This window comes from Myodes glareolus, chromosome 20, assembly GCF_982192425.1.
Source record: "Myodes glareolus chromosome 20, mMyoGla1.1, whole genome shotgun sequence".
Classification (NCBI taxonomy): domain Eukaryota; kingdom Metazoa; phylum Chordata; class Mammalia; order Rodentia; family Cricetidae; genus Myodes; species Myodes glareolus.
In genome coordinates, this window is record NC_142045.1 from 7266440 (window position 1) to 7290507 (window position 24068).

The 24068-nt window shown below is 45.2% G+C and overlaps 1 long non-coding RNA gene across 1 annotated transcript in view; it reads left to right on the forward strand.

Moving 5' to 3' along the window:
* LOC146890107 (uncharacterized) overlaps positions 1 to 22163 on the forward strand; it is a 32480-nt gene extending 10317 nt beyond the window's left edge. The window contains exons 4-5 of the long non-coding RNA XR_014999382.2: positions 296 to 502; positions 18628 to 22163. This is a non-coding gene — a long non-coding RNA (uncharacterized LOC146890107). The remainder of the gene's footprint in view (positions 1 to 295; positions 503 to 18627) is intronic.
* The last annotated feature ends 1905 nt before the right edge of the window (positions 22164 to 24068 follow it).

Genomic DNA, 24068 nt, shown 5'->3' on the forward strand with positions numbered 1-24068 from the left:
TCTAGGCATTTATAATGGCGTTGACACAACCCAGCAAAGGCTCACTGGTGTCAGGAGAGAGTCCAGTGTGAGTCAGTGGGCACATTGTCTCTGTGCTGCTTCCCACACAATGTCATATCAATAGATATGTTTTGTTTATCACCAAATCAAATGTTATCAGATGTTTATCATGTAACAAATGAAGCTGTATTTTTTGAAGGGGAGTTTGGAGAACTGAATCCCATTTTTATTGATGGTCTTATTTCCTTAACTCTCCACCTAGACTCCTGAGATATTCCCTTCCTCTACATTGCAGCCCTCCTTTTTCAAGTGATGACAAAATCATGGCCTTGCCTTAAAGGAAGAGGGGCATTCCCTCTGCACTATGAGAGAGGACACTGGGAGGCCCGGCCACACCATGGAAACATTGTCTTTTTTTGCAACAGTCTGGAGCCGCTTCTTGCCTTGGCAGAGTGATCGGGCATTCATTGATAACAGTGTGCTGTTCTTTGCATGGCCCAAGGTAAGGTCTTTCTTCAGCAGCTCCCCTAGAGGCCTGAGTAGACTTAATAAGACTCACCTTTATAATTTCCACCCCAAAGGGATGCTTTTTAAGTGAAATGACGTCTGTTTCTGCTACAGTGAAAGTGAAGGCAAGGTTGAGATTTTGCTAAAGAAAAAGAAATGCATGCAGCATCTTGAAAGAAAGCTCTTTGCCTCCCTTGCTGTTCTGTGAGCACTGACCAGTGCTGATGGCCGAGTGCCTAGGACCGGTCCTTAAGCCAGAACAGCCTGTTTCACTGCATCAGGGTTGCAGGCACTCATTTGTAGATTTCCTGTGTGGCCCTTGTGGTCAGCTGTGCTCAATAACCCCAATTTATACACCTTGAGCTTGTTAAAGGCTAGCCTGTGCTAAGCCCATTCATCAAAGTTCAGTTTCACAGATGGTTGAGGGGGTGCTGGTCAAATCTTCTTGTCTCCTACTGACTCGTCAAGACATCCTCCTATGAGCTTACAGCCCCTACAAGTATTTCACAAACATCAGCACTGTATTCCAGGCAATTACAGGAACAAAACGAAACAAGCAAACTAACAAACTAGTACACTAGTGAAAGAAAATGACATAGTGGTTACCCCCTTCCTCGCCCTCATAAATGTGCCAGGGCCAGCTGATATCACCACCAGGGTTTCAGTCCTCAAAACACACAAGAGCAAGAAGGAAGCAGCCTCCACTGTCTTCCTGGTGCCGTCAGCAAAATCGACGAACATTTGGGATACAAGATTCTGCGGGCTCCATAAGAGAATCATTAAACATCTTCATCTAATTTGTTAAACTCTCCACTCTCCAGACTTGGCTGGTGGCTGGCGAATATTTGCCCTTTCCCATGCATTTGAAAGGAAAAGGGGTATATACAGTGACATCTTTCTATTCTGAGATGTTCATCTGTGCTTGTGATGCCAGTACCAGCGTCATAGTTCTGTCCTGTTCCTGTTTCCATAGTAACACACGGTCTGAAAAGTTCCTTCAAAAGTAGTCTACTGTTTCTCAGTTCATTAGTATTCCTTTTCATTGCCCTCTGTTTTCTTCCTCCCTCCTATTCTCCTTCCATCCTTCCCTCCTTCCCCCATCCCTCCCTTCCCCATTCCTCTTTTCCCCACACTGTCCTTCCTTCCTTCCTTCCTTCCTTCCTTCCTTCCTTCCTTCCTTCCTTCCTTCCTTCCTTCCTTCCTTCCTTCCATCTTTGTTTGGGGATGACAAGAGGGTTAAGAGGCCAATAATACATATATTGGCCAATGCATTTTTCAGCATAGTAAGGGTGTGGGGAGCTTCTTCTCGCACTACATCCGTATGCTGAAGGTTTGGTGTTCAGTCTTTGGTGCTGGGGGGAAATGGTGGGATCTCTAAGTGGTGAGATTTTCAGTGACAGGAAGGTGAGTTATTGTGGCTTTGTCCTTCAGGCAGGCTTCAAGACTTAGCTCCTCTTTCTGTCTTTGATTCTTAGGTTAGCAAAAGGTGAACATCCTCCTATATCATGCACCGTTGGCCATGATGGCTGATTCGCCATGGGCCAAAAATCAGAGAGACCAACTGATAATGGACTGAGGTGTCTAAAACTATGAGACTAAAAAAAGCCTTTTGTTTTTTTCGCGATTTGAACTATTTTGTCGCAATAATTGAAAGATGACCAACACCTGTGGGTATCTTTAACGTTATACAGCTCTTCTCCAAGATGGTTTCTATTTGAGATGCGGGCTTATCTCTTGGTTTCCCTGGCTGCCCTTGACCTCCATCCTCTGCCCCGGTCTTCCAAGTAGCTGGTATTGTAGGTGTGTGCCCCAACTCCCAGTTTCTAAGATTCCTTTTTAAAACTGTGTATTATGTTAAACTCCACGAGTACTGTTGAATTCTTTATGAGGCCAGGGACAGTTTTGCTCCCTGCTTTCTGAAACGAGATGAGATGACCGACCTGTGTACTTGATGCTACCCACCAACCACCATGGCCCTCTCTCCCTCATTTCAAAGACTCTGGGTAGCACCTCTAGGGCCAGCACTGACATGTGAAAGCTATTTCAGGTTGTCACTCTCTGAGAGAGCCTTTTGTGAGGTTGTCAAAGCCATTTTAACACCCACAACACAGCAATGGCTTTTCAGTGCGGAGCGAGTAACAAATTCCAGAACTTTCTCCAGTCAGTCCTGGCTTCTTTGAGGGAGGAAATTTTGAGCCAGTTCTTGAAGAAAGATGAGTCTTTGGTTGAGGTCAGGGGGGACTGAGGTTTCAGGGCCTATGGATGTAGATGTTTGGATGTGTCTGCACACACGCAGTCATTAATTGGTCTTACCGCAAAGTTCAATTAATTAAATGTATGTACAGTTATAAGGTACACTATTTATTGGCATGTATTGACAGTGCCTTTCTGAGACAGAGTGCCTCCAATTGGCTCTTACTATGAAATAAGGAGAGCAGTTCCTACCTCATTGGATTGGTGTGAAGAGTAAGAAGCCTCCAGTTCTGGCTCTTCAGTTTCCTAATGGTTGAGTTCAAGTAATTTATTTTCCTCCTGCCTCAGTTTCCTTTTCTGTAAAATGGGGATAATAGAAATGCCTGACTAAGTTGCTTTATAAATTCAGAGAATGAGTGTATGTGTAGTGTTAGATCGGGAACTGCATGCTGTCAGCCCTGCACAGAGGTTGACTATTGTTGGTGGTAATGACCTTGCCCATTCCTACATGGAGACAACTATGGTGTTAGTGAAGGTGATCTGTCATACCGCATGCGAGTTATGTGCAAGGAATTCTGAATGCACATACATATCTATGGTATCTGAATGCACATACATATCTACGGTATCTGAATGCACATGCATGTCTATGGTATTTGAATGCACATGCATATCTATGGTATCTGAACACACATACATGTCTACAGTCTCTGAATGCACATGCATATCTCTGGTATCTGAATGCACATGCATGTCTATGGTATCTGAACACACATACATGTCTACAGTCTCTGAATGCACATGCATATCTCTGGTATCTGAACGCACATGCATGTCTATGGTATCTGAATGCACATACATGTCTACAGTGTCTGAATGCACATACATGTCTATGGTGTCTGAATGCACATACATGTCTACGGTTGTGTGTTTTGTCCTTACCACGTTAAACGTGGTAACACACATGGGCTTTGTGTTACCATTGCCCAAAATCAAATCTCGGATCCCTTCTGTACCAGCTGTGTTCAATGTAAACAACTAAAGACCTCTGCTCCTAAATATCATGATTTATAAAAAGAGATTACTAGTAACCAATGCAACCAGCAATGATACTGTAACAACAGCCCCCTCACTGTGGCCCAAATGCAGTCACATACCAAGTGTTTTCCCCAGGGACCCTGTGTAGACCACTCTCAGCTTACTATATAAACTGTCCTTATTAAGTCTGATTTGTGATGGATCTGTGTACCTGGTCCCTTATGCAGCAGCTCCATTAAGCCCCTAGTTTTACAGCGCAGTGTGACCTTGTGTGTCCCTTCTGGCTGGTAAAGCAGTTGGTGGGGAGGTGGATAATAGGCCCCGGTCTTGGGCTTAGTGAATTCTACCTCATAACATGCAAAAGCTTAATACTAATCTGGATTTTTCCCACCCTGGGTAATTATTACTTCTCAAAAACTGCTGACCAAATCTGAAAATAATCTTCAGTTCTGCCATTAATTTAAAAAGTCATGTTTTCCAGTGTGGCTAGCTTTCTCAAACCATGTCCCGGTGAATGGCATTCATTACTGTGGAGGGTGTTCATTTTTGCTAAATTAATCTTTTAAGAGTGAGTAATGACCATATGAGATGGAGTATTTTCTCCTCTGTGGATGGGATGTGGCTTAGAAATCCAACCTTGCCTGGCCACAGCTATGGGCATATGTGGCGCGGCTTGTGTGACTGCCTGTGTGTTGTGGCTGTGGGATTCAGGGCAGCTGCTGAGCTTCCTGGTGTCGCATCTCGGTGCTTCCTACACACTCTCCAGGAGACGCCCAGCAGTGGCGCAAGTATGGACAGATAACTGCCTTTCTTTTGACCTCCACTCTAAGGTTGACCAAACGATGTATGTGTGTTTGTGTGTGTGTGCACATGTGATACACGCATGTGCATGTATATGTAGTGAAGGATGGATGTACCCAAACTCCAAACTTAGTTTCCAGTTGCTACACAAAGTAGCTCACCACTTTTCCACTGTGCATTTATACCCAAGCAAATTTGTTTTCTCTAGAGAGCTATCTTTAGCCCATGTACTGATTTTTATATGCAGGGCATTCAATGGGAATGTTTATTTACATTTTATTTCTAAGGCTGTATGTTTTACTTTTATTCCCATAATGTAGCCAGGCAGTTATGCTCCCTCAGTTTGTAGGTTTGGGAGTTGAGAGCCAACTTTGCAATTGCTAAGTATTCCAAAGACAAACACCCAGCCCATCACTGGCTTGACAAAGCCTGGATTTGCCGAGAGGCATGATGTTGGAGATGCTGAAAGAAAAGAATGCAAAGACTGAATTCGAGGCAGTAGGTTTGCCTCATGAGTGAGACAAAGATTAGATTCGCTGACATGAGGACCAGGATGGGTTTGGGATGGAGGATGACTAAGCCCCGCTGTGGAAACAGGGAGGTCAGTTAAGGATGAGCTTTGTGATCTTCAACCTTGAAAATAATGGTGAGATTGGCTAAGATGGTGGGCAAAGAGGTAGTCGCTAAAGGCATCACTGGGTATTCTGGGAGAAGGAGGAACAGAGTGGAGAGAGAACACTGGGAATGATGGGAACCTCACATTAGATGCCTTCCTCAGAGTACCTGAACTTTTTGGGGTATGATGCCAGAGTAGGGATCAATTCTCAGCACTGATTCAAGTTTGCTACTAGCCTTCTTGGGCAAGAGATAAAGACAGATTTCATTCAATTTAGAAGAATAAATGACTCTGAGGTTTCCGTGTTCCACACTTCCCACATTTGTGTCCGTCCAAGGAAGGTGTAAGTAGCTACTTCACCCTAGAGCTGAGGAAGCCATGAGGTTTGTGGCTGCTCACTGTGAGCCTGTGCCCAGGCAGGAGGAATCTGCTCCCCAGTGAGAGGGCCAATTCTAACCATCCTTGTGTGACTGCATACCCAGGAAAGTGTCTTCACTGACGTGAACCAGGGGATACTAGGAGAGTTGTCTTGTTCTGCCTTTAAGTCTGAAGGCACAGAGAAAGAATGTCTTGTGTAAGGCAATAGGCAGAGTCAGGGGATGCTCAGGTCCCCTTGGTGTTTGCTTTAAGGAGACCTTTTCTTATTCCCAACTCTGGAAACAAGGTTTTGTTGTTGGTGGTGTTTCTGAGGTTTACCAGAGAAAGAGGGATACTGTAGACTTGAACAGAAAGTGGGCACTGTGGATCTTGAAGAAAAAAATAGAAAGTGACAATAACCAGCTTCTACTTTATCAAGATCTGTTTAAATCATGAGCAAGCTGTGGTCAAACATCTGGGCTGCTGGGGCTTCTTGATGTTGTATGTTGACGTGTGTTGATTTTGTATGCTTCTTGATTTGTGCGTGTTGGCCTGGGGCCCTTTGGCAGTCTGATGAACTTCGTCCCGAGCCACTCTTTTAAAACTCACACAGAGAAACAGATAATCAACAAAGGGATGAGCTGTTCTGAAAGGGAATTGCTCAAATATTTTTAAAATAAAGTTTGTGCTTTCTGTGACCTTCCCCCTGTGTCAAGGCATCTGGTAATGTTTAGCAAAAGATAGAGCCGTTACCCAAAGTTCAAAGTTGTGACAAACAAGAATTACATTTTGAGAAATGTGGAACTATTTGAGCTTGCCATTAGTGACCAAGCCAAACAAGTCTAATAATTAAGGGAAGTACTAAATTTCTGTTAGAAAGTAGTGAAGACAAAGACTATTTTATTTCATAGATCTCTTCAAGCATTTCAGATTATGAAGCTTTTTTCTATGATTTTGGTGACAGCAGATCCCTCTGATGTGATACACTTGTGTGTTTGTGTCTGTGCACACACATACATGTGCTTGTGTGTACATATAGAGAGAGATTGGTTCAAGCTGTATTTGTTCAAATTTATATTTTCTTGTATGATTGGATTGTATCTTATGGGCTGTTTCTTTGGGTCCTTAGAAAACCCTTCAATGTTTACAGATAAATAATAGTCCATAAAGTCTTTGAGGGGAAATGGTGTTGGGGATGGTATTGGTCCACAAAGGCAAGGCTGTGGTATAATCCTTAAAGCCCAGGAGCATGCCTCTACATTCAAAGAAAGCTCAGCCATGCAGGAGTCAGAGACATGGAAGCAGTGAGCCAGAATAAAATGAAAAGAAATGGTAAAAGGTCTGTGATTGGGAGAAGGAAAGGGGGTCAAGGACCGGGCTGCTGAGGAGAAAGGACCTGTGCTTCTGATTTATTCACTTTAGGGGGTTCGTCTGTTGCTCAGAGACAGCGGGATCTTGGTCTGCGTGCACTCAGCATAGGCATGCTCAGTGATCCTCTGCAGAATTCATCTTGGGAGAAGCAGCAAGCCTTCCAAAGTCCTTCTTTACGTCCCTCCATAGAGTGGCCCTACAGCTCATCTTGTCTGATACCCAAGCAACATGGGTTTAGCTATTTTTCAAGAACTGTAAGAGTTCTACTTTGAATCTGCAGAAGGTCTGATCTGCTGTGGCATGAATTCTCCATTTGAGCTTTAGGGTAAATGCTTTTGAAGGTGTCTAGCTATCGGGATCCCTGAAAATGGACAGTTTCCAGAGCAGCGATCTGTGTGAGGCTAAAAGGAAGTCCAGTTTAACATGACTTAGTTAGCCAGTGTTGGTTCAACCTTCTAGTGTTTGACCCCTAGTAGTTTAGTTTTGGCTTTAGACACAGTACAACTTAGATCGCAAAGCTTAAGACATGACTACATCACGAAACTCCTTTGCAAAATACATGTCTTTTACAAAGTACCCGTGACCTCTTCAGTAAGAATGGAAAATAATGAACGAGATGCAATGCTCAGGAGACTGGGGAGAGCCTGAGATAAATGTAGTAGTCTGGGGGATTTGGGTGAGGCCTGGCCCTACAGACAGCAAAGATCTCCAGGTTATTAATTACATTTATTTTCAACTTTCTAGGAGAAAACAGCCTAAGTCCTTCCATTGAAGAGCATGGATGCTCAACATTCCTGGTTTCCCTAGTACTATCCGTGAGCACAAGGACCTAGTGACCACAACACCTCCCTCTTCCTCTCCCCTCCCCTTCCTTCCTCTCTCCTCCCACCTCCTCTTCCCCTCCTTTTGCTTCCTTTCACAACCACTCATTCTTTTACAGCAACACCGTGGCTGTGCTTTATTGTCGGGACTGCAGATATGACATGAAGACTTATTATTAACTACAAAAGCTTGTCCTTAGCTCAGGCTTATTCCTAACTAGCTCTTATAACTTAAGTTAACCTACATTTTTAATCTATGTTTTTCTACCTGGCTGGTAACCACCTTACTGCCCATCCTCCTTCCTCTGAGTCTGACAGCATGATTTTCTTCTACCCAAAGTTCTCTCTCTGCCTGTAAATCCTAACTATACTCTCCTGCCCAGCTATTAGCCTTTTAAGTTTTATTACACCAACCACAGCAATACATTTTCAAACAATATACAAATATCCCACAACGTTTCCCCCCTTTTTCTAAATAAAAAGGAAAGGGATTAACTCTAAGATAGTAAAACTATATAGAGTAAGAACAATTACCAGGTAAGAATTATATTCACAATGTCCAGTCCATTTGTGTTTGGCATATTTGGAGAAAATACTCCATTATCTAACCCATCTTGATGAATCTATAGTTTTATACCTAAACCACTTTCTATCATAACCTGTATTACCATCCTAAAAATATCTTTTATGACCTTAAAATAATTTTTAGATAAATGACTTAAGCTTTTATGGTCTTTAACCTTATAAACTTAATATCTCTTTTGTAAGCTTTTTAAAACCTTGATTGTAAAGAAAAGGGTATAACTGTCTAGTCTTTAATCCCATCAAAGAAACAGGAGAGATATATTATCTCTGAGTAAATAGGAAGTTCAAAGCAAGCCACCTCTAAATTATAGAAATGGTAGAGACAACCGGCTGCCTGGACAGTCACAAGGTTTCTTTGCAACACTAGGACATCCATCTTTGGTCTACAGGTCTAGAATATCTGACAGATATATATTTTTTTTATGGAGCAGGAATTTTGAAGGTCTGTGTTGTCTTGGCAAAGTCAGGCAGTCACTTACTTTTGCATCCTGCTTGTCCAGTCTGTACAGCATACTGTCAGCAGTCAAGGCAAAGGCACTTTCTTTGCCCAGTGGCTAACTTTGCCATAATGAAAGCAAACTTTATATGGAGGTTCTTTGATGCTCACTATCTTTTTTGAAATAAATTAGTGCTGTCAGGAGGAGATGTATCTCACTGTAATGAAAAACTTTAAATTATTAAAAAAATTTAAATGCAATGTTCTGTAGGTCTCTGAAGTGTTTGGATACCACCTGAAATCACCTGGTGTGAGTGAGAAGGGAACATGTAATACATAAGAAACCCACTTAGGAGTTTGGCGGGGGAAGGGGAGGGTTTGGTGGTTGGGATTTAAACAGGCCCAGTGAAGGGCAGTGTGCAGAGTTGAGAATTGGTGCATCCAGCTTTTAAAAGCTGCCTAGCGCATGCACACAGGGGTCGACTTGACTATGTCATACACAGATGACAGGGCTCACGCATGCACACAAGGACTTAGCTGAGTCATATGTGGATGATACAACCACACCGCATGTGGGTCACGCAGGGCCCTTTAGCATTTCTGGAGCCATTAGGCACTCCTGCCTGAGGGCTTGCCGGTCCATGCATGGCCCTAGAACCTGGAAGTGTCAGCTGTATTATAGCTGAAATCATAAAACCACCTATCTATATATCTGCTTAAACTTGAAAGCATACCTACCAAGACCTCAAGTTTGATTGTTATAGATGATTAACTACTAACCTGCGTTTCTTAATTATCCTAAACAGTTTGAAATAATAACCTTTAAGGACTAGAACTTTACATTACATTTATTTTGGTTTCTGTTGTTGTTGTTGTTTTGTTTTTTGAGACAGGGTTTCTCTGTAGCTTTGGAGCATGTCTTGGAGCTAGCTCTTATAGACCAGGCTGGCCTCGAACTCACAGAGATCCGACTGCCTCTACCTCCTGAGTGCTGGGATTAAAGGCGTACACCACACCACCTGGCTCCATTATATTTTTAGATTAGCTGCATAGGTACAAGAGTAGCAGACACACACAGACACACACACACACACACACACACACACTGTACAGCGTCCAATATAACACAATAGCCTTAAATTATTTGTATTGATATGAAAAAATCCATACCAATGCAAAATATTTAAGACTAGTAGTTGTTGTTTTTAGTTTAAAAGTAGATTTAATAATTGACCCTTTTATTCTATCATTCCTATATCCTCCTTTTTGTGGCGCTGGGCACCAAATGTAGCGAGCTTTCTCCTCAGACTTTCTTGGAGCACCAGACCGCAAACAATGACACAGAAACCTATTATTAATTATGGATGATCAGCCTTTGGTTTAGGCTTGTTTCCAACTAGCTTTGATAACTTAATTAACCTATAATGTTTATTTACATTCTGCCATGTGGCTCATTAACTCATCTCCTCTGTACTGCATGTCCAACTTGTTTTGTTTCTTGCTGACATCCCGCCTATTCTCTCCTGCCTAGTGATTTGGAATTTATCTCTTAATTAAACCAATCAGAAGATGCCTTAGGCAGAGACACATTTTTATAGTGTAAATAAATATTCCACAATACAACACATACCTGTGGAGATTTCTGTCAATTGCATATTTCCCTATTTTTGTATATTACACTTGAGTTTTACCAAAAAATTAGGAAGGTCAGAGAAAATTGTTTTGTAAAAGACATATAATCAGATAGAGTCATGTGTCTTTAGTAAGAAGCATTATGTCTTGAACTATTGGATATCATATGATTTTATTCTTGTAGGAGCCCCTTATAGTGATTTACCCCTCTGGTGGTTATTGTCTCTCACTATCTGATACTTCTTGATGCAATCAAGATACAAAGTTTGTTGGCTTTCTGGAATTATTGTGGGTGAGTCTATCACTGTCATAGCACGGAGTGTGGTACCAGGCAGGCAGGCACGGTGGAGAAATAGCTTACATTCTTATCTGCAGGTAAAAGACAGAGAGAGATAAGCTAAGGCCTGGGTGCTTGGAACCTTCAAGCTGCCCCCAGTGACACACCTCCTCCATCAAGACCACACCTCCTGATCCTTCCTAAACAGTTTCACCAACTGGGACCAGACATTCAAGCACATAGGGCTCTGGGGACCATTCTCATTAGAGACAGCACAGCCAGCCAGCACAGCTTTAACAGGAATGTGCACATACACGCACATGGGCATTAATTAAGCTCTCCCCAGGCTTTGAGTTAATAGTGTGCTAGAAGGGATTACTCTGCTACTGTATTTACTGTACATGCTTTAAGAGGAAGGACCTTCCCTTTTCTAATTCACAGAGATGCCTACTTTTCACAGACTTCCAAAGATCATTGTTTCTGCTATGATCTCAGCGAGACTGATCTCTTTGGGGCTAAAACAGATGTCCAAAAAATTCTTTCCCACCCCACTTCAGGAGCAAGATCGTTGGAGCTAAGGTAGAGATTGCACAAAGCTAAGCAGTGTAGGCTGAGGAACTACAAAAAAAAAATACAAATGTACAATTGTATTTTACGGTGATATCTTCCACTGGCTTGAAAAAGAGCAGCCCACATTCTTCTCGAACAGAGCTGTGTTGTTCACCTCTGATTGATTGGATTGCCCCTTTGGGTGAACGTGTGTGTGAAAGTTTATCACTGTTACCGCCATTTTATTTTTTATTATGTCTCTTAGTGGTGATGTTGACACAGTCATAATTCCCAGGGTTGCTGAGGTGATGACCTCAGACAGTTAAACACAGGAAGAAGATTGTGCTGACCCCGGATGGGAACAGCTTTGCTCTGCGTAACAGCTGGTTTGTGCCGAGACTAACACTTAGAACTGGATCTGTTTCTGGGACATGTTAGTCTTTTTCTTCTTAGACATTATAAAATTTGCCCTCTTTTTTTCCTGTTTATTCTGCATTACAATTTTGATTAGCCCTGTGGCCATTTTGGGGGCAATGAAGTAGAAGCATCGTCTATTGGGCTTCTGTGGTTAGGTTGTTCATTACTGCCTTCGATACAAGTAATATTTTATTTTTCTTATCCTAAGGATGACACCCACTTATTGTAGAGATTTTAGGATCTTTAGAGTAATATATGCATACATATTAACATTCTATATTTCAAAGTAAAATTGGACCATACTGCACATATTGTCTTCAGATGCCTTTGCCTGTGGCAATGATGGGGAATGCATCTTGATATCTTTTAAGTAGTTAAAATTATGATGCAATTTTCAAGTCGTGTTTGTCATTGTAGTGTATGTAGTCTTTATAACTTAACCAGTATTCTTTTAAATTTTTTTTGGCATTTTAGACATTTAAATCTTCAACTCATTTAAGCAATACACCTATGGGTCTATTTTTGATCTTGCTCTCCCAAGATACATCTTTGAATGCTTCCATTGTGGTCTCTTTAGAATGAGTTTTTCAAGTGAAATTAACATTCGTGTTTTCTGGGTAGAGGTCAAATCATCTTCCTGAAAAACTAAAACGAAGGTCCCCTCATGCCCAGTCAACCAGCCAAGGATTTCCTTCATTGTACCGCCATGAAGTTGACTACCTCTCTCCTTTGGTATGACTAATACCTTAGCACACACATACTCCTCACTTCCTTGCCACACTTCCTTAGTGAAGGAAGTGCAGGGTCTGGCTGCGGCCCCTCACCTGGGCTCCTGCGCCAACTTCTATGTAGTCCTTTCTGTGGAGTAGAGGCAGGAATGCTGACCCTGTCTCTTTACAGTCGGTTCAGGGCCCAGACCAGATTCCAAACCCACAGAGCACCGTTTGGCTCCTAATCATTTCTCCCATAATACTTGCTCTGCATTGTACATAGCCATGGATTCAGTAGGTATCTTTTGTCACTGCTGGTAGAATACCAAGAGGATTTAGGATTTCCCCAGTACCGCTGGAGTGCTCTCTCCGTCCCTCCTCTTAAATGGTCTATTCCTGAGAGTAAACTCAGTTTTCTGCGGCTCTCTCTTTAAAGTCCTTGTTCAGACCTCAAGCAATGGCACTTCCACTGGGCAGGGAGCACTCCATGACTGGAGTGTGAATTTTGCAGAACAGATCCTCATTTCCCCTTCTTTTCTGTTTTGCAAAATGTCCTGACTTTTCTCCCTCCCCACATCAGTTTTTTCTTCCATCATCCCCTTACTCCCCAACACCTCCACTTTACTCCCTAAAGATTCTCTCAGTCTGCACAGAGGCACCATCCAGGAACCTCTTCAGGGATCTCTTTCCTTAGTTCTAATGCTTTGTCTCCTCTTCAGTGTCTTTGTCGGCAAAGAATTGTAGTTATAGACAGCAGTGGATGAATTGTTCTTTAAGAGGATGCCTGTTTGCCCTTGCGGGCCACACATCCTGCAGTAACTGGCCTGGGAGGATAGCAGTAGGTTAGGCCATCACCTAGTAACATCACTTGCCATTCTCAGTCACACAGACTTGGGTGAGTTTCAGGACAAGGGCAGGAGCAGGGGTGGGCATGGGTGGATCTGTGCACACTGACAACAAATATATTGCAGGTTGTGTGTGTGGGGTCAGGTACTGCTAATGGTTCGCTTTGCTTCATTTCAGGTTCAAACCTGGACAAGCATAGGGCTAGGAAGATATAGGGGGAACAATAGACTCCTCAGAGAGGAGGTGGCAAAGAGAGCCCCAGTCAGAAACTCAGGCATTTTGTTCGCGAACAGAACAATCGCCATGTCCAATGAGGGGGTTATTTTTGAAATCCAGGCTGAGCCACTGTGCCTAAACTTCCTGTTAGGATATGCCATCATCCATTTCTTCAGGAGCTGGGTGGAGGTGCAGGGGCATCCTGGGCTAGCAGCAGGGACTGCGGTTTCATCTGTGCTGCCCCAGAGTGTAACTCTACTAGACTCTTCCTCTCTCTAGTGTGCTAGCTTATGCCCGAGAAGCTGGCCTGGTAACTGCAGCCCCATTCCTCTCTCACTGGGCATGTCCCTGTGGTCATGCTCTTGCTTCTGATTAGGTCAGCGCATTGCTCAGCAGTAAGAGGTGGGGGTGGGAAGGATGGCTTCCAGTTTAGAACAAACCCACACCCATCTTTGCAAAGAAATCATTTTCCAACTTCCCTGGTACCTGCTTTGTAAAGCACCCCCCAGCGACCTTCTTAACAGTAACAGTGAGGGCTTCTCTTGCCACCTTTTCAACACCCTTTTAATTCGAATGGTTTGCTCTATTTTCCAAAAAATAATAATAAAACGATGTACACACAGTAAGTCAAGAGAAAAAAGAAATCCTGGATACCTTAAATCTCTTCAGTAGATTTCGGGCAGACTAGCAGAGATTTTTTTAAAATTGCAAGAAAGGTTCCTCAGGTGCTTTTGCCTTCTGACCTCCGTGTCCAGTCTGTGATTAGTGAGGACACTGTCTACATGCAGACAAAGGTGTGCTCAGAGCTGCCTGCCCTCCCAGCTCTCCCTCCTTTCCTAGGTCCACCCCCTGAATCTCTTTTCTGTCTCCATCACCCTCCACCCTTCAGTTCTCACTGCCTTGGCTCCCTATTATTATGACTTTGTGCTTCTTGATAATGTTAAAATTTCAGTCATTGAAAGCAAGTGTATAGTAAATTTTCTATGTTTGTGTATTAGTAAGTTTTTAATTACTATAAAAATGTCTTAGGGTTTTATTGCTGTGAAGAGACAACATGATGACAGCAACTCTTATGAAGGAAAACGTTTCACTGGGGCTGGGTTACAGGTTCAGAGTTTTAGTTCATTATTGTCATGGTGGGAATCATGGAAGCACACGGGCACACATGGTGCTGGAGAAGGAACTGAGAGTTCTGTATGTGGATCTGCAGGAAAGAACAGGTAGAGAGAGCTCCATCAGGTCTGGCTTAGGCTTCTGAAATCCCAAAGCTCCCCACTGCATGACATATTTCCTTCAACAAGGCTGTACCTCCAAACAGTGCCCCTTCCTTCGAGTCTGTGGGGGCTGTGGGGGCTGTGAGTCTGTGGGGGCTGTGGGTCTGTGGGTCTGTGGGGGCTGTGAGTCTGTGGGGACTGTGAGTCTGTGGGGGCTGTGGGTCTGTGGGGGCTGTGAGTCTGTGGGGGCTGTGGGCCTATGGGGGGCTATGGGGGTTGTGAGTCTGTGGGGGCTGTGGGGCTGTGGGGGCTGTGAGTCTGTGGGGGCTGTGGGGACTGTGAGTCTGTGGGTGCTGTGGGTCTGTGGGTCTGTGAGTCTGTGGGGGCTGTGGGGCTGTGGGGGCTGTGAGTCTGTGGGGGCTGTGGGGACTGTGAGTCTGTGGGTGCTGTGGGTCTGTGGGGGCTATGGAGGCTGTGAGTCTGTGGGTCTGTGAGTCTGTGGGTGCTGTGGGTCTGTGGGGGACTGTGGATCTGTGGGGGCTGTGAGTCTGTGGGGGCTGTGGGTCTGTGGGGGCTGTGAGTCTGTGGGGACTGTGAGTCTGTGGGGGCTGTGGGTCTGTGGGGGCTATGGGGATTGTGAGTCTGTGGGGGCTGTGAGTCTGTGGGGGCTGTGGGCCTATGGGGGCTATGGGGGTTGTGAGTCTGTGGGGGCTGTGGGGCTGTGGGGGCTGTGAGTCTGTGGGGGCTGGGGGGACTGTGAGTCTGTGGGTGCTGTGGGTCTGTGAGTCTGTGGGTGCTGTGAGTCTGTGGGTGCTGTGGGTCTGTGGGGGCTATGGAGGCTGTGAGTCTGTGGGTGCTGTGGGGGCTGTGGGTCTGTGGGGGCTATGGAGGCTGTGAGTCTGTGGGTCTGTGAGTCTGTGGGTGCTGTGGGGGCTGTGAGTCTGTGGGTGCTGTGGGGGCTGTGAGTCTGTGGGGGCTGTGGGTCTGTGGGGGCTATGGAGGCTGTGAGTCTGTGGGTGCTGTGAGTCTGTGGGGGCTATGGAGGCTGTGAGTCTGTGGGTCTGTGAGTCTGTGGGGGCTGTGGGTCTGTGGGTGCTGTGGGTCTGTGGGGGCTGTGGGGACTGTGAGTCTGTGGGTGCTGTGGGGGCTGTAGGGCTGTGGGGGCTATGGAGGCTGTGAGTCTGTGGGTGCTGTGGGTCTGTGGGGGCTATGGAGGCTGTGAGTCTGTGGGTCTGTGAGTCTGTGGGTGCTGTGGGTCTGTGAGTCTGTGAGTGCTGTGGGTCTGTGGGGGCTATGGAGGCTGTGGGGGCTGTGGGTCTGTGAGTCTGTGGGTCTGTGAGTCTGTGGGGGCTGTGGGTCTGTGGGGGCTGTGAGTCTGTGGGGGCTGTGGGGACTGTGAGTCTGTGGGTGCTGTGGGTCTGTGGGGGCTATGGAGGCTGTGAGTCTATGGGTCTGTGAGTCTGTGGGGGCTGTGGGTCTGTGGCGGCTATGGAGGCTGTGAGTCTATGGGTCTGTGAGTCTGTGGGGGCTGTGGGGGCTGTGGTGGCTGTTTATATTCAAACCACCACATTCCATTCCCAGGTCCCCAGTGGCTTACAGCTGTATCATAATGCAAAAAGCATTCGGTTCAACTTCAAAAGTCCCATAGTCTATCAATCTCAACCCTGTTTAAAAGTTCAAAGTCTCTTCTGAGATCATGACAATCTCTTAACTATAATCTTCTAGAAAATCATAGTGAAAAAGCAGATCCCGTACTTCCAACATACAGTGGCACAGGATATACTTCACTGCTCCAAATGGGAGGAAAGGGGGCCTAGTGAGGAGACACTGGACTGAAAACACAAGACTGGAAGAACTGGGCCAGCTCCAAACGCTGCGTGTCCGTGTCTGATGTCAACATGCTTCTCAGATCTCCGACTCCTTTCAGCCTTGTTGACTGCAGCACACTGCTTTCTCTTGGGCTGGTCCCCCCCCACCCCCCCATCAGCAGCTCTCCTTGGCAGGGATCCCACAGATCTGGCATCTTCAACATCTTGGGGTCAACAAGGCAATTCAGGCTTCACCTTCATGGCTTCATTCAATGGCTTCTCTGGGCCTCCACGCAGGACACCCCTACACACACCTGGCCTCACGGGTCACAACCCTCTTTCTTGTTTCCTTGACTCTAAAGCCAGAGCCACGTAGCCAAGGCTGTCAAGTTCTGTTGCTTGCTATGGCTAGAACATGGCCCCTCACTCAAATACATTTTCACCATCTTTCTGGTTTCACAGCCTGCGCTTAGCTGTCCTAGAATGCGGTTTGTAGATCAGGCTGACGGTTAACTCGGAGATCCACCTGAGTCTGCCTCCCAAGTGCAGAATTGAAGGCAGGTGCAGTCACACCTGGCCCTAAATTTTTCTTTAATTTGTTTTTATAAGTTGGAGGCTTAGTAGGGATCTTGCCCTGAGGCCACCACTCCCTTTATTCCATTCAGCTTTTCCTTTTCTTTAATCTGTTTATTTGTGGATCCATTTATCTGTTAATCTGTTTATCTGTTTGATTTGTTTATCTCCTTGAACAGAATACTCTGTTCCATTAAATTTCCTGGTGCTTCTTTTCTTCTCAAACTGTGTATTTTGTGTTTTTCCTGCTCAGCTTGCTCCTTCCCATTGCAGACCTGTCTCAGACTGGCCACTGATAACCATGCAACACAGTCACTACTGGATTATCTGGAAGTCTCCTCTACAAAGCTATTGGTACCTGACTCTTCAATTCAGCCTCAGGCAGATGTTTTGGACAAGGGTAGAAAGCAGCCACATTCTTCGAAAGCCCCTGAGCCAGGCCCCCACAGTTCAAGTCATCCTCAGGATCCCGGTCTTCCACATCTCTTCTAGCATGGCCCATCAAGACCCATTTAAAGATTCCGCTGTTCTAATCCAAGTCCCCAAATCCACATTCCTCCAAATAGGCCTACACCAGCAACACCTGAGTCCCTGGTACCAACAAGTCTTAGTCAGGGTTTCTGTTGCTGTGATGAGATACCAAGACCAGTGCCACTTGGGGAGGAAAGAGTTTGTTCTGCTCACAGTTCCATACAACAGTCAATCATTAAGCTCACACAGGGCAGGAACCTGGAGCTGGGAGCTGAGTCTTCATGCAGAGTCCACGGAGGGGTACTGTTTACAGTCTTGCCTCTCATGGCTTGCTCAGCCTGCTTTGTTAAAATAGAAATCAGGACCACCCGCCCAGGGATGGCACCACCTGCAATGGGCTGGGTTCTTTCCCATCAAGCGCTCATTAAGAAAATGACTTACAGACTTTCCTACAGCCCAATCTCGTGGAGACATTTTCTTGAGTCTCCCTGCTCTCCGATGACTTCAGCCTATGTCAAGTTGGCATAAAACTAGTCCATTACACAAGGTGCTTTAGAGTCGCTACTTTTTTTAAAAGGTGGTATCTTTAGTGTATGTATGTAGTGGTCTCAACAGCATACTGTCTTCTGTGGAAAGGGACATCCTTGCTCGCATCTTTCGTTGGGAGGGTTGTGTCCATACCTCCCTCTGTTGGTGTAATTACTATGGTTTGATCAGGGGAATGCCTATTCACTCCCTTCCCTTTAGGGTCAAACTCTAAACACCAAGGTTGGATCAAGTTTCCACTCAGTACCACTGACATGAATTTGAAGGTTAAATTTCTTCATGAGTGTCAGGGGGGACAGACTTAATAATAAGGAAAGCAGATAGAAAGGAGGCGGGCAGAGGGAATGGGAGGAGGGGGGGAGGGGAAACTGTGGTTGATATGTAAATTAAATAAAAAATTTAAAAAAATGATGAGAGCAGTACATATTCCTGAGTCCCTTCCCTATATGCCCGTTGGAGGAACCAGTTCCTGAAATGTGTAAAAGAAGTAACTGCAGATACGTGGGTAGGCTTCTTCTTCAAGACCAAACCCTATTCCTCTTCAGAATTAAAGGAGAAAACTCTGGAGAGGAGAATTTCCGTAGAGGACATTTGGCACCTATTTTTATCCTCACTTTCTTTGTTTTTATTTTTCTTCTCAAAGGCATGTACACCAGGCAAGCCGGTTTTTATAAATCATGAAACCAGGAGCCACAGAGCAAATGATTCTGTGCACATCACATGGGGGCGTCTCTGGTTCCTGTGCTCCTAATCATGGGCTGGAAAAACCAGCGCTGGAGGCTGGTAAGCTTGACTTCACAGCAGAGATCTGGGTCAGGGGCAGAGACCGTTAGCCGTGTGTGTATGTGAATTAAGATCATCACCGTGCTACAGTGTGGATAAGCATTTCCTGAAGGCTCATGTTTTATAGGCCTTGTTCTGAGACTACAGTACTCTTGGGAGGCAGGGGACCTGGGACCTAGGAATCCAGACCTAGTAGAAAGAAGGCGGGTCACTGTGGGAACGCCCTTCCTGATAGTTAATGCTGGTCATCATCTGGTCAAGATCTAGGATCACCCAGGAGACAGGTCTTTGGGCACAGATGGGAGGGGTTTCCTAAACTAGGTTAGCCTCTGGGGGATTATCTAGATTAGCCTAGTTGAGGTGGATGGAGACAGCCATTTAGTGGGCGGCACTATGTGGCTGGGTCAGAGATGAATAAAAAAGAGAAAGTGAGCTGAGCATCAGCCTTCCCCCCTCCCCTCTCTGCTTCATGACTGCAGACACAGCGTGGCTAGCCCCTCAAGCCCCTGCCTGCATGGCTCCTGCACGGCTCCTGCACGGCTCCTGCATGGCTTCCTTGCCATGATGGTATTCTCAAACTGTGCGTCAAAGAAACCCTCCTTCCTTAAATTGCCTTTCTTAGGCATTTTATGAGAGCAATGGGAAAAGTGACTAATATCCCTTTGGAGGGGATATTCGAACACCGCCCCCACCACCACTTCCTTTGTTTCCCAGATGCCATGGGAGAAGCAGACAGCTCTCTGTGAGGTGCTCCATGCCAAGTGGGCTGCCTCACCACAGCCCTGAAGACCCTGGGGCCAAGCGAACTAGCACTGAAACCTCTGAAACTCTGAGAAAAAAAAAAAAAAAAGATCCTTTCTTCCCTAAAATCTGATTAGCTCCCTGTTTGTCACAGTGCTGGAAAGGGGCTCACGGTCCCTGTCTCCAATCTCGTCCTCAGCTCTAAATTCAAGTTTACAGGTCTCGGTCGCTTGCTTTTCTGGCACAAGGATGAGATGAAAGCCAGGCACCTCCCCGTTCGATACGCGATCTTCTGTCCTGCGGCTGCAGCTTCATGGGGGTCAGTGGGCATCCCAGCTGCCCCTTGCCCTCCCCCACACACCGCCAAGGAAAAGGGTCATTTCCTAGGAGGAAACCTGCGGGGAAGCCTCATTGATTAAGAAAGCAGTGCTTGAGTGTGCTTATTAGTTTATTTAAAATTTAGTCACCGCAGGTGTGTCTGCTGCCTGTGGAAACTCGCCCCAAAGCAAATGATGAGCGGAAGGTAAAGGAAGCCGTTATTTTTACTGACGACAACATTTTCGGCAGGCCAGAAATACCCTTTCTTTTGCAAATAACTGAAAATAATTATAACCTCTGGACTGAAAAAATTTTTTACAACAATGAATCATATTTATTTAAAACATATAAATAACAGTCTACTCATCGTCAGTTATGTTTGTTTCGCCACGCAGACTGGTGTTTCGCGGGAAAGCACGGCGGCATGGCGGCCATTTTTATCTCTCTGTGCTGCTTGGGTAAATAACTTGAGGGGCCACAGCAGCTAAACCCTGAGATCTCAGTACTGGACTTTCTACAGCTGCGGTTTCTTTCTCACTCGGGAGAAGTGTCATTGTATTTGGGCCACGTGGCCTCCGTGGCTGCTTCAGGACGGAGATAGTGGAGACACACTGGCTTATGGCGTTCTGCCCGCCGATGAGCCTGAAGTTTGTGTTTTCACACATCTCCGGCTCCAGGTGTCAAATGGCTTCAGAGCAACCCCAAGAAGGCTGTCCAGTTTATCTGGATAGCATTGCCAGCGTCTACCGATTGACTGTAGAAACAGAAAAACTAGGCAGCAAATTTGTACCTTGAGCAAATTACTGAGGCCGAAAGGAGATGCTGAGCTGCTTGCGCTCAGTTCTGTTCACCACAATTCCAACAGATCCACACAGTCACATCTCTCTGTGCCATCTAATCAGAGAGCCAGTTAGTTTAAACAAACCTTCATTTGATCCTTAAGTCATCAAGATGGCTGTGCCTATGGGGGGGGGGATAAGCAAGTATCAGATTATTCTTGCCCTAAGGGTTATGCAGAGCCCTTCCTTGAATGTTCTGTGCATCTCTGGCAGACACGGTTCTGTGGTGAGGCAGGGCGGCAAGGTGCAAGGATCATGTGCTCTTCTCAGGTGGGTGTGCATTCCCGTCCCTATACTGTCTTGTATGAGTGCAGTCATAAGGTAATTTCTCCCGCTTCCATTCTCCTTATCTGTGCTACGCTAACGACGATGTCCATCCTTTAGGCATGCCTCTTCATCCCCGGTTCATCAGGCTTCTTACAGATGCAGATAACGGCAATATTTCTAAAATGCCTAGACATATTAGCTATTCGGTGATGTTATATATTTTTCATACGTTTCTCAGAAAAGCATAAACTTCAGGAGATTTTAGATTTTGGGGGAAAAATGCAAATCTGCCTAAAGGCAAGGAGGTTTTATTAAATGCACGCACAAATACTTAAACACTAGGAAAACCTGCCTACATCAGCGGCAAAACAGAAATGTGATATGATGAAGAAAGTTGGAACTGTAGCCATCAGCCGGTTGTGCAGTTGGGCTGATGAGATTCAGGCTGATCTGTGTTTATTGGGTTGGTAAGTAAGTTTTGATGGACCATATGGTACTGTTTGGCTCCGTACCTCCGCGTGTTCCCACGTCAGTGATTATCTATATTATCCAGGAAGAAACAACGGGATGATAGATCTGAACTGTGACAGCGACGAACTCTCCACGTGAAAGCCCAGAGCTGTCGTCAGCTGGGTAAAGGAGAGGACTCTGGGGACCATGTGTGCAGAGCTGGGAGAAGGCTGGCGGAGAAGCTCTTTGTGTATTTTACTTGCAAGTTGTGTCCCAGGATCATTATCACGCCAGGACAAAGATTCGCTTTTCCCGAACAGTGAAAATATTGTCAGCATTCAAGAACTCCGTCAAAATCTCCTCAGAGCCCCGTCGAAAACGTGCGTGTGGACATGTGGAGTCTGGCAGACGCCTGCATGTCAGAATTTCCTGATCTGAACACTCTGCAAGGCCAAATTTAAAACAAAACTCTTTCTCACAGGGGTTGTTTGTACTTGACCGTTTTCCTCGTGGGCACCTTGATTTGTTTTATTACACATTGAACAGGGCAGGTGGAGTTGGGTGGGAGAGAAGACTCGGCAGTTAAGATCTTCCAGAGGCCCTGAATTCGATTCCCAGCACCCATGTGATGGATCACAATTGCTTCTCACTCTAGTTGAAGGGGATCTCTTACCTTCTTCTCGCCTCTGGGAGCACCAGGCAGGCATGCAGTACACACGCATGCAGGCAAAACAGCCATACACATAAAATAAATAAAATAAAATAGAACGGTATAAACAATTGTGAGATTGTATAGCAGCTGGGATTCAGCATTTCTAGTATGATTTTTCAAAAAATTATCAAGAACAGATTTTAACTATTGAGTAATTTGCTTCAGGGTTGTAAAAATCACTTGAATGGAAGAGCCTGAGATGTGATTGTCGAGAAAACTGTCTCAATGAGGTATGACACAGACTGGATATAAGCTGGAAAGTATACATTCAAAACAGGTATAGAGCTACAGCAAAGGGGACAGTGGCTCAGAAAGATCTGCCATCTCATTCATGACAGATGAGCGATGTGAACGCCGTCTATGTCCACTGAGAGATGAACATGCAAAGAAAATGAAGAAGCATGTTCTGCCACAGAGAGCACCATGTTTAAACTAGGTGGTAAGACCTTATTGTTGATAGACACCACACATTTTGTCTGCAGTCCATAAAGAAACCAATCTCAGAGTGACCAAGAAATTCTTTCTCTGATGGCTAGCTAGCTTTTGTAGTGCCGAAAGACGCTGTGCAGTCTACTGGGAGAGAGAAGATGCCAGTGCTCTCTGGTGGTGCTGGATTCTGCATGCTATCCTATACTGCATTGCTAGGATGCAATCATCACATGACAATTGCAGAGTAGCCAGCTGCTTTCTGATGGGTTTGAGGTCTGCGTCACAGAAGGGAATTCATGTCTGGTCCTAACAACCTAGCCAATCTAGAGAGGTGATCTGCAGAGGCATGACTAGGGTGTGGGATGGTATTGTTTTGAGAAATGATGTTGTTGTTGAACTGTTTTCCAAGTACTTACTTGTGTTTGTCCTCAAAAGACTCGTGTATGGCCTTCAGCGTTGATCAAAGGAGCTTTGTCATAAAGTGGGTAACGAGGGGCTAATGCCGCTGCCGAGAATGACTATGTGTGCTTAGTCACAGACAGGACATCCGTGTCATGACCATCCTTCCCCACCATGGCTCGGGAAACACCACAGAAGATAGGCAGCGAGGAACGAGCCAAAGGCTGTGAGGGAATTCTGTGTGAGATATCTTCTGGATAAAACGTGGTCATTGTACAATGAACTCAATAGCAATGCCGGTTCTTTGTACAAGACCTTCACAAGATCAAGCCAGGTAAGAACTCAGGCACAGATGGGAGAGTATACACCCAGGCCTCCTTCCAGCAGAGGAGCTAGCTGCAATCAGTGGCCGCTGTGGTCATCTTTCTTTGTGGGGATGACTACAGGTAGGTTGCTCAAGCACCAGTGAATGGCCCGCCATCCATATGTGTAGAGGCGGCACTAACTGGACTCAATGCTAACGAAAAGGGAGATGTTTTAGAGGGGGGATCCAGGGAAGAGTTGGAATGGGGAGTCGAGGGTGGACATGATTAAGATACATCGCATATACCTGTAACATTTTTCAAAGCATAAAGTGGTTGTTTTGGGAAACTGGAAAGAAAAAGATGCTATCTGTTTACAGATATCCCAAACATTACAATTTTGAGCTTTTATAAGAAATCTGTCTTGAGCATACCGGATATATAAGAAAACATTTTGTGGGTTGGTGTGGATTTGCTGTTTGGTTCTCAACTCTGTCCCCCTAAAGCATCCGGTGATGATCGCATTTTTATTTTGCACTTTGGCATGTTGAACCCTAGCTCATTCTTGGCCACATCTTAGGTCTAAGGACGTAGGAGTGAGAGGGTGGATGAATTCTCTGCACTTGTGGAGGCCATGTTTAGCTCTCCTTATAAAGGCCTCTTTGAGGTCTGCAACCCCTGAGTTTCTCTCATTGCTATTGCTCACTAGCTCATCTGCTCAATCTTTGCCTTCTTCTGTTCATTAGTCTTTATGTCTATTTATTTGTTTATTTATTTATTTGCCTGGAATTCACTCAAGACTTCTTGTACAACTATGGAGGAAAGAGGTTAAAGAAGGAATACT